The sequence below is a fragment of the Leptonychotes weddellii genome, unplaced genomic scaffold, assembly GCF_054177405.1.
Source record: "Leptonychotes weddellii isolate Sample4059 unplaced genomic scaffold, ASM5417740v2 HiC_scaffold_217, whole genome shotgun sequence".
Lineage (NCBI taxonomy): Eukaryota > Metazoa > Chordata > Mammalia > Carnivora > Phocidae > Leptonychotes > Leptonychotes weddellii.
The window spans coordinates 1-9,939 of NW_027804955.1; the positions used below are offsets into that span (position 1 = coordinate 1).

General features: G+C 52.5%; 1 long non-coding RNA gene across 1 annotated transcript; it reads right to left on the minus strand.

The window, feature by feature from the left end:
* Positions 1-54: 54 nt before the first annotated feature.
* LOC145718775 (uncharacterized) lies at positions 55-7,664 on the minus strand. Its single transcript, XR_014142012.1, has 3 exons — positions 7,177-7,664; positions 2,566-2,655; positions 55-91 (listed from the first exon to the last, which is right to left on the minus strand). It is a non-coding gene; the product is annotated as an uncharacterized LOC145718775 (long non-coding RNA).
* Between the last annotated feature and the right edge of the window lie 2,275 nt (positions 7,665-9,939).

Sequence of the window (9,939 nt, forward strand, 5' to 3'; positions counted from 1 at the left end):
GCGCTCCAGGCCGGCAGGAATCTGACTGGCATTCTTCCCTTCTTTTTGGAGAGCTTCTCTGAAGTAGGAGCAGGGCTCTGAGAAGGCAGGACTGGGAAGGAAGAAGGAGTAATGAGGTCATTCTGCCCTCTGTGGGTAGGGAAACTCAATAAAATCCCAATAATGAAACCCACAAGAGCTAACATGGATCAAGACTTGCTGTGTGCCAGGCTGTCTTCTAAATACTACACAGGTATCACCTTATTTGGTTTTTCATAATAACGCTACAAGATGGCTACCATCATCATCCCACTTTACAGATGAGAACCCGGGCACAGAGAGGTTAAGATATTTGCTCAAGGTTGCACAGGGGTGCCCTAAGACATGTGTTAAACTGCATCCCAAAGGTCAAAAGGGAACAGGCAGGAAATGTCAGTGAGTGAAGGGGTTGGGGTAAGACAATGGGGACACTGGAGTCTGTGGTAGACTAGAACTCCCAGGATCTCAAATACTCACATTTGAGAGAGGCAGAGAGACCAAAACCACATCAGTACACTAGAAAATACCAGAGAGTGATAGACATAGTGACAAAAATAAACTAGGTTGGAATGAAGGCAAATCCCTGGATGCTGATGACTTTGTTTTGACCTTCATTTTGAGAAGGAGATGGCCAAGTGAGCATATGATGGGAGAACATTCTTGGGCAGGGAAACAGCACGTGCAAAGGCCCTGAGGTGGGATGTTAAAGGCAAAGCTAGGAGGCCAGGGTGACTGGAGTCTGTTGAATTGGAAGGAGAGAGATGGGTATGATGAAGGCAGGCCAGCAGGGTCCCATCCCTCGGGGCCACCGGGGCCCCTATACAGAGTTTGTATCATTCTCCAGCTTGAGAGGTCTGACAGGACCTGATCCTCATTTTTATAAGATTCCTTGGCCTGCTCAACGGGGAACAGTTTGGTGGAGGCAGGAGTGGAAGACAGGATACCACTTGCCACAGAGCAACAGTGGTTTGGGCCACGTTTCTTCCTGGATCAGAGTTTGTGGGTAATTTCCTGAGGATATGAGGGAAAGTGGTTTCTTAGATTTTAAAACACAACATCCCAACACATCTTGTTTGTCTGGCTGATCTGTTGGTGAACGATCGCACTCCTGAGCATTTCTGCCAGCAAAATGAAAACACACATTCACGCAAAAACCTCTACTCGCAATAGCCAGCAACTGGAAACAACCCTGGTGTCCCTTCAGGGGACAGCTAGGTCACGGAACCCCACTGAGCAATAAAGAGGGATGAAGTGAGGGTGCCCACAGCAGCCTGGATGGCTTTCCGGGGCACTGTGCCGAGGGGGGAAAAGTGAATCTCAGAAGGTCACCAGCTGCATGGTTCTGTTGATACAAGGTTCTCAAAATGACAGAATCACAGAGATGGAGAGGATTTGTCACAGCCACATGGGGGAGGGGGAGGGACAGTGAAGGGGGCAGCTCCAGGGAGATCTCTGTGGTGACAGAACAGTTCTGTATGTTGATTGGGGTGATGGTCACACTCAGCGACAAATGTGAGAACCTGACCCTAAAAAATACACATGCATTGGGTCAGGATGTATTTCCTCGTTCAGCGTTGTACTATCACTGCTAAAGACATGACCATTTGGGGAAATGGGATGAAGGTCCATGGGACCTCTCTACTATTATGGCAACTTCCAGTGAATATAAATTATTTCCACATAAAAAGTGGTTTTTTGGGCGCCTGGGTAGCTCAGTTGGTTGAGCGACTGCCTTCGGCTCAGGTCATGATCCCAGGGTCCTGGGATCGAGCCCCGCATCGGGCTCCCTGCTCGGCGGGAAGCCTGCTTCTCCCTCTCCCACTCCCCCTGCTTGTGTTCCTGCTCTCGCTGTCTCTGTCTCTGTCAAATAAATAAATAAAATCTTTAAAAAAAAAAAAAAGTGGTTTTTTAAAAAGACTTTATTTATTTGAGAGACAGAGCGTGAGAGAGAGAGATTACAAGCTGGGGGAGTGGCAGGCAGAGGGAGAAGCAGGCTCCTCGCTGAGCAGAGAGCCCAATGCGGGGCTCCATCCCAGGAGCCTGGGATCATGACCTGAGCTGAAGGCAGACGCTTACCCAGGCGCCCTACACATAAAAAGGCTTAAAACAGGAAGCATCCCGGCAAACCCAACAGCCCTCCCTCATCCAGCCAAGCCGCCAGCAGGACCCCAAACTGGCCCACTCCTGCCCATTCCCTCCACCATCTCCTTGGGCTGGACCTCCATCATCTCCCACCTAGGTGACTCTGTGGCCCCCTGAATGGGCAACTGACTGCAGGGTAACAGTGAGGAGCCCAGGTTGCTTCTGGCTCCCCGAAGACACCCCTGCAGGCTCCGAGCAGAGGAGTGCCCAGGATCCACTGACATGATGTTGTGTCGGGGAGAGTCCATCCCGGGGGCCCCTCTGCACCCTCCCACCCCAGGAGAAGCCAGTGGGTGGTGTGTGGGGCTGGGGGCCGGTCTCCAGAGTAAATCCTCCCGCCATCACCAGGCCCTAGAGGCCTGCCCCCTCCCACCTGCCCAGTTTTCCACCCTGTGTTTCTCTTACCTCCTTTGTCAGGCAGCTGGGTCTTCACCTCCATGGCACCCCGCGCTCTGCAATGCCGAGGTGCAGTATCCCGTTCAGCACAGGCCTCTCCTAGGGGCAGAGACCAGAGCAGTTAGGGGTGGGCTGCGGCGATGGAGGGCCGGGTTCTAGTCCCAGCTCTGGGGAAGCCGGGTGGTCCTGGGCAGGTGACGTCACCCCCCCACCGTTTTGTGTCCTCAACTGTGGAGGAGAGGTGTTAGCTACACCTCCCTCGTAGATCGCCTTCAAGGCCACCTGGATGCTTTACGGGGAGCGTGGCATGGCGCCCGGCAAGGCCGAGGCAGGGGCTCGTGGGGCCTGGGGCTCGTGATACGAAGTGCTGGGGCCCTGATGGTGAAGCTGGGTTACCCAGGCATCAGGGGGCCTCTGCTGCCTGGCATCACGGCAGGCACTCCCTACGTGTGAGTCTTGGCCAGTACTGGTGCTCCTGGCTTTCTGGCCTGTTCTGAAGCCGTACGGCAGCCTGACAAGGCGCCTCGGAGCTGGACCTCATCTGGCCGCCTCCTCCTTCGCGGGACTGTGGTGGGGACGAGGCCGCCGGTTGCAGGACCCCTCACCACAGCCCGAGGGGGGAGGCCCGCGCTGCCACGGTCCTGCTGGGGAGGCCCAGCCCTGGGATCAGGGACCCTGGCCTGACCTGGGAAGGAAGGCCCAGCAGTGAGGCAGGGCTGTGGGCCAGTCTGTCCGGGGGGTGGAGAGGGGGTCCCGGCCCGCCAGGCACGGGCTGTGAGAGCTGCAGGGTCAGGATGGCTGTAGTTAATCACAACAAGCACACAGCAACCCGAAACTCGGATTTGAGATAAACGAATAATTTGTAGTGTAAGTATGTCCCAAACGCTGCATGGGACACGTCTATATTAAAAGATCTTTTTTTTTTTTTTTTACTTACTTGGATAAATTCTTTTTTCTTTTTTTAAAAATGTAAGCTCTATGCCCAACGTGGGGCTTCGGCCTCTGAGATCAAGAGTTGCAGGCTTGGGGCGCCTGGGTGGCTCAGTCGTTAAGCGTCTGCCTACGGCTCAGGTCAGGATCCCAGGGTCCTGGGATCGAGCCCCGCATCAGGCTCCCTGCTTGGCGGGAAGCCTGCTTCTCCCTCTCCCACTCCCCATGCTTGTGTTCCCTCTCTCGCTGTGACTCTCTCTGTCAAATAAATAAATAAAATCTTTAAAAAAAAGAGTTGCAGGCTCAAGGAACTGAGCCACCCAGGCGCCCCCTGAGTCAATTATTTTTAAGTATAATACGGCAAGTTCCATGCAATAGTTGGAACATATTTATACTAAAACCTAATTCACTATCTGAAATTCAAATTTAAGTGGGTGTCCTATAGTTTTTAGGAGTGCCCTATATTTTAAAATTTATTGGCAACACACAATTTGGGGGTTTTTAGCCTCTTTGCTTCAGTTTTGCCCACCATAAAAATGAGGCCATTAAATGATTGTACACGAGGGCGCCTGGGTGGCTCAGTCGGTTAAGCGACTGCCTTCGGCTCAGGTCATGATCCTGGAGTCCCGGGATCGAGTCCCGCATCGGGCTTCCTGCTCGGCAGGGAGTCTGCTTCTCCCTCTGACCCTCCCCCCTCTCATGTGCTCTCTCTCTCAAATAAATAAATAAAATCTTTAAAAAAAATAAAAATAAAAATAAATGATTGTACACGAGAACGCTATTGTCCAGTGATGATGGGAGCGCCTTAGCCAGAGTGCAGGCGGTTTCTGTGCTGGTTACAATGTACTTGTTCTTAGGGGTGAGGCCTCAGCCCCCCATTCTCCCATCTCCACCTTCCCTGACTCACTGTCCCTGCTGCTGTGGTTTTCCAGCTGGGTCTCGATCCTGTCTCACCACATAGCCCTCCGGGACCAATCTAGCCTCTGGGCCTGGGCCAGCCCTTCCAGGGAAAGGCCAAGCTCAGTGCTAGGGGAGATCCGCGGGCCACAGACGTCACGCTCGGGAGCAGCAGGGGCACTGGCGCCTGGCTCCGGGGATCAGGGGTGGCTGGGCTATGGGGGCCGGGCACAGGCAGCAGCCACGGGACTGCCCTCTATGCTGGGGGTCTAAGTCAGCGAGGGCTTCCCCTCCATGGCAGCCGGCCCACTGGGCACGGGCTCGGTACACTTGCCCGGAGTGTCTCCTTGGAGCCCGCACGGGTCAGGCTCCGGAGATGCCCAGAGACGGCCCTGGCGGAAGAGCGCGGGAATGAACAAACTTACGTGCATCAGATGCACCATGACCCCCAGGCGCCAGCTGATCCCCTAACGGACTGGCGCGTGCACACACACATACACCACATAACACACACATGCACGCACACACTCACTTCTACTCCCCTGGCTACTTTCCAAAACTCCGACCCACTCCCTAGGCCTGGGAGGCCTACCTGGAACCACGTTCACACGCTGGCAAGTGCACACACACATGCTCGGCGGCCCCCTGGCGCACACAGGCTCACACACACACGGAGACACGCGTGTCTGCGGACGCCCGCCCCGAATCTCCAGGTCCCCCTCCAGGACACGCAGACGCCCTGCCCTCTCTCCCTGACACCCAGGGCCCGCGGGCTCTCACTCAGGGCCCATCCGCCTCCCCACCACACTCCACCCCTCCCACCCCCGGGTGCACCTTCCTGGCTGTGCACACTGAGCTCTCTCCCAGCCCCCACGCCAGGCAGGGCGCGCTCATGCAGACTCACTGGAGGTTCCAAGGCTGGTTTGCTGGTGCCCTTCTCCGCAAACCTTCAGAAGCGTCCTCCCGGACATCCCCAAATGCCTCCTTGGGGCTCCCCGCTGCTCCACTTGTCCCAAACTCCCCTCAGGACCGCCCCCCAGTTTTTCCATGCTGCAGCCGGCCAAGTCACTAACATATCCTGCTGACCCCCATCTGACCTCTCTAGCACCCCGGGGCTGACCTGATGTCTCTGCCTCCCCCATCAAACTAGCATGCCTCAAGTCTGACCATCCTGCCTCCCACATGGACCCGTGCTCCCCAGCTGGTCCTGGAGAGAGTCCCCATAGGAGCGGTTCCAGCATCCTCTTCCGCTTCATTTTTCTCCCCAGCAGTGACAGCAGAAATCTTTGAGACCCAGGGGCTCAGAAAGACCTGAGAATGCCAGTGGCCCTGGGGGCTAGTACCTGGTCCTCAGCTTGACCCTGAGGCACGCTGGCCACACCAGTGGAGGGTTTGGGCATCAGAGTCCCCTGTGTCTCTCAGACTGGGTTGCTCAGTGCCAGTGCGTACCCAGCTGGGCGCCTCCTCCCAGACCCAGGGTGACAGGGTCTCCCTCAGCGCTTCGGCACTGAGCACGGCTGCCACGAGGAACCAGCAGCCACGGGACTGCCCTCTATGCCGGGGGTCTAAATCAGCGAGGGCTTCCCCTCCATGGCAGCCGGCCCACCGGGCACGGGTTTGGTACGCTTGCCCCGAGGGTCTCCTTGGAGCCCGCACGGGTCAGGCTCCGGAGATGCCCAGGGACGGCCCTGGCGAAAGAGCGTGGGAATGAACAAACTTATGTGATCAAACAGAAACACACAAACTCACCTTTGAGTACAAACTCGCACAGTCACAAACACACGCATACAGTCACACAGATATAGACAAACTCACACTCACACACACCCCCATATTTAAACAAACACTAAGACACACACTGAAATACACACACACTCACCCACCACACAGGGTCCGACGCACACAAACTCCTACAGACACAAACTCGCTCAACTACACAGACGCCCACAGCTGCACCCAAACTTCCACACAGTCTTCAGCTGTGTCTTCAGCCACACAAGTTCACACAGTCACACGGATGCAGGCACATCAGACACATCCTAAGATACACACAACCTCACACACACAATCATGTAACACAGAGTGAGGCGCACAACCAAACCCAGCCACACCCAAAAGTCAGACACAAACTCACACCCAATCCCACACAGCCGGACAAAAAGTCACGACCCACCAAGATTCAAAGACACACAACCACACGCATTCGGCTACACCCGCTGGCAGACTCGGTGTGACACAAACTCGCAGCTTCACACAGATAAGACGCCAGCCACCCCAACTCAGACCCCCCAAGAGGCGCAGCTGCAGTCGGACCCACTCGCACACCCACCGACTCGCAGACCAGCAGCACTTCGGCGGTGGGCACGGCGCGCAAGCCCGCGGTCAGCGAGGTGCCCACTCACGCAGGCAGAGCGAAGCCCAGCCGCACCAGGTCGGAAGCTGCGGTGTGTGGGATCCCACGGGAGCTCCCGCGCTGGGACGGACGCGGCTCCACACGTGGCCCCCCGCCCCGAGTCAGTCCCTCGCGCCCGGGCACCCCCCAGCCATGCTCCCTCCCTCGCACACTCACCTGCTGGCGGGCCAATCACTGACTCGGAGCCACCACCCCCAGACCCGCCGGCGTCCCAGGTCCCGCAGGACGGGAATCCGGGTGGCGCGGACCGGACGGCTCCTTGCCTCCTTAGCGCGCAGCCCAGCCACCCCGCTTCCTCTGGCAGATACGGACCCCCCCAGCACACACACACACTCCCTCGCTTCCCCTAGCTCCCCCACCCTCTGCCGCCGCAAACTCACCGCTCAGCGCACAGCCCGCGGTCTCCGGGAGCTGAATGAGGCTGAGCGGAATTCAAACCCCGTCCCAAGTGCGCGCGAGCACCGCCCGCCAAACTACCAGTCCCAGAAGCCCCCGCGCCCGTCGCCCCCGCCGCTTCGTGTCCGCTAAGGAGCCCAAGCCAGGGGGGCGCGCGAGGACCGCTGGGAAATGTAGTCCCAAGACCGATGGAGGCGTCCCAAGACCGCGCTTCAGGGGCGGGGGCAGCGGGGAGGTGGCAGGATGTCCCGTTCCTCCCACCCGGCAGAGGGGAAGATCTGGGTTCCCGCAGAGGGAAGGAGCTTTGGAGGAGGAGTGGACTTCACGCTCTGCAGCACCCCCCCAGCCCTTACCTGGCGGCGGAGGTGCGGAAGGGTCCCTAGCGACCCCACCTCAAAATTTCCAGCATCCCTCCCCAGCCGGGGAGGCAAGATTAACGTGCACTCAATGAAAAGGAAATCAAACAAACAAAAAACCCCTACATTCAACAGGATCTCAAGTTTTTGCAGCTTTTATATGAGAGGAACAAACTTTTAAAACCAGTTTCTTGTTTCTATTGGAGAAATTTGAGCACTGGGTATTTGGTGACATTAGGAAATTATTTTCTGGTGCCTGCGTGGCTTAATAGGCTAAGCATCAGATTCTTGGTTTCAGCTCAGGTTTTGATCTCAGGGTCCTGAGATGGAGCCCACCTGGGGCTCCCAGCTCAGCAAGGAGTCTGCTTGAAGATTCTCTCCCTTTGCCCCTCCCCCCATTTGTGTGCGCAACCGCGCGCTCTCTCTCTCTCTCAACTAAATATTTTTTTAAAAATTTAAAAAATTTGGGCTCCTGGGTGGCTCAGATGGTTAAGCGTCTGCCTTCCGCTCAGGTCATGATCCCAGGGTCCTGGAATTGAGTCCCGCATCGGGGTCCCTGCTCCTTGGGAGCCTGTTTCTCCCTCTGCCTCTCTCTCTCTCTGATGAATGAATGAATGAGTAAATAAATAAATAAATAAAATCTTTAAAAAAATTATTTTAGGTCTAATAGTGGTATTTGCAAGATTTATTTTTTCAGTATTTATCTTTGACAGATACATACTGGGACACAAGGACAGTTTAACATACACAAATTAATAAATGTGATACACAACATTAATAGGCTGAAAGATAAAAACCACATGATCATCTCAATAGGTGCAGAAAAAGCATTTGACAAAATTCAGTACCCTTTCATGATAAAAACTCTTAAAAACTGGGTATAGAAGGACCATACCACAATACAATAAAGGACGTATGCAGTAAGCCCATAGCTAACATCATACTCAACCACGAGAGGTTGAAAGCTTTCCCTCTAAGATCAGGATGGAGACATGGATGTCCTCTCTTACCACTCCTATTCAATACAGTATTGGAAGCACTAGCCAGAGCAATTAAATAAGAACAAAATAACAAAAAGCATCCAAATCAGACAGAAAGATGTAAAATTGTCTGTTTGCAGATGATACAATCATATATAGAAAATACTAAGGACTCCACCCAAAAAAAACCTGTTAGAACTAATACACAAATTTAATAAAGTTGTACAATATAAAATCAGGATGCAAAAAATCAGTAGCATTTCCATATACTAATAAGGTACTATCCAATAAAAAAAAGTGAAGAAATAATTCCATATACAATACAATCAAAAACAATACTGAGAAATAAGTTTAACAAAAGAGGCAAAAGATCTATACACTGAAACTATAAAACACTAATGAAAGGAATTGAAGATACACATAAATGGAAAGATATCCCATGTTCATAGGTTGGAAGAATTAATATTGTTAAATGTCCATCCAGCCAAAGCAATCCTCAGATTCAATGCAACCCCTATAAAAATTCCAATGGCATTTTCACAGAAATAGAAAAAAATCCTAAAATTCATATGATACCAAAAAAGACCCAAAAAACTCACACACTTTTTAGCAAGAAAAACAATGGTGAAAGCATGACACTTCCTGATTTAGCAATATATTACAAATCTACAGTAATAAAATCAGTATGATATTGTCATATGTCATATGGCATAAAAACAGACATATAGACCAATGGAACAGAATAGAGAGCCAGAAATAAATCTATGCATCTTTGGTCAACTGATCTCCAATAAAAGTGCCAAGAATACACAATGGGATATGGATAAGCTCTTCAGTAAATTGTGCTAGGATAACTGGATATCCAAATGAAAAAGAATGAAATTGGACCCTTATCTCACACCATGTACAAAAATCAACTCAAAATGGATTAAAGACTTAAACATAAGATCTGACACCATAAAATTATTAGAAGAAAACAAGAGATGGGGCACCTGGGTGGCTCAGCCAGTTAAGTGTCTGACTCTTGGTTTAGGCTCAGGTCATGATCTTGGGTCCTGAGATCGAGGCCTCTGTCGGGTTCCCAGTGGGGCTCCACACTCAGTGTGGAATCTGCTTGAGTTTCTTTTTCCTCCCTCTTTCTCCCCCTCTGCTCTTCCCCCTGCTTGCATGTGCACTCTCTCTCAAAAAAATAAATAAATAAAAAGAAAACAGGAGAAAATCTCCTTGACATTGGTCTTGGCAATGGTTTTTTTGGATATGACACCAAAAACACAGGCAACAAAAGCAAAAATAAATAAGTGGGATTGCATCAAACTAAAAAACTGCACAGAAAGTAAACAATCAGCAGAGTGAAGAGAACCTATGGAACGGGAAAAAATATCTGTAAACCAAACATCTGACAAAGGGCTAA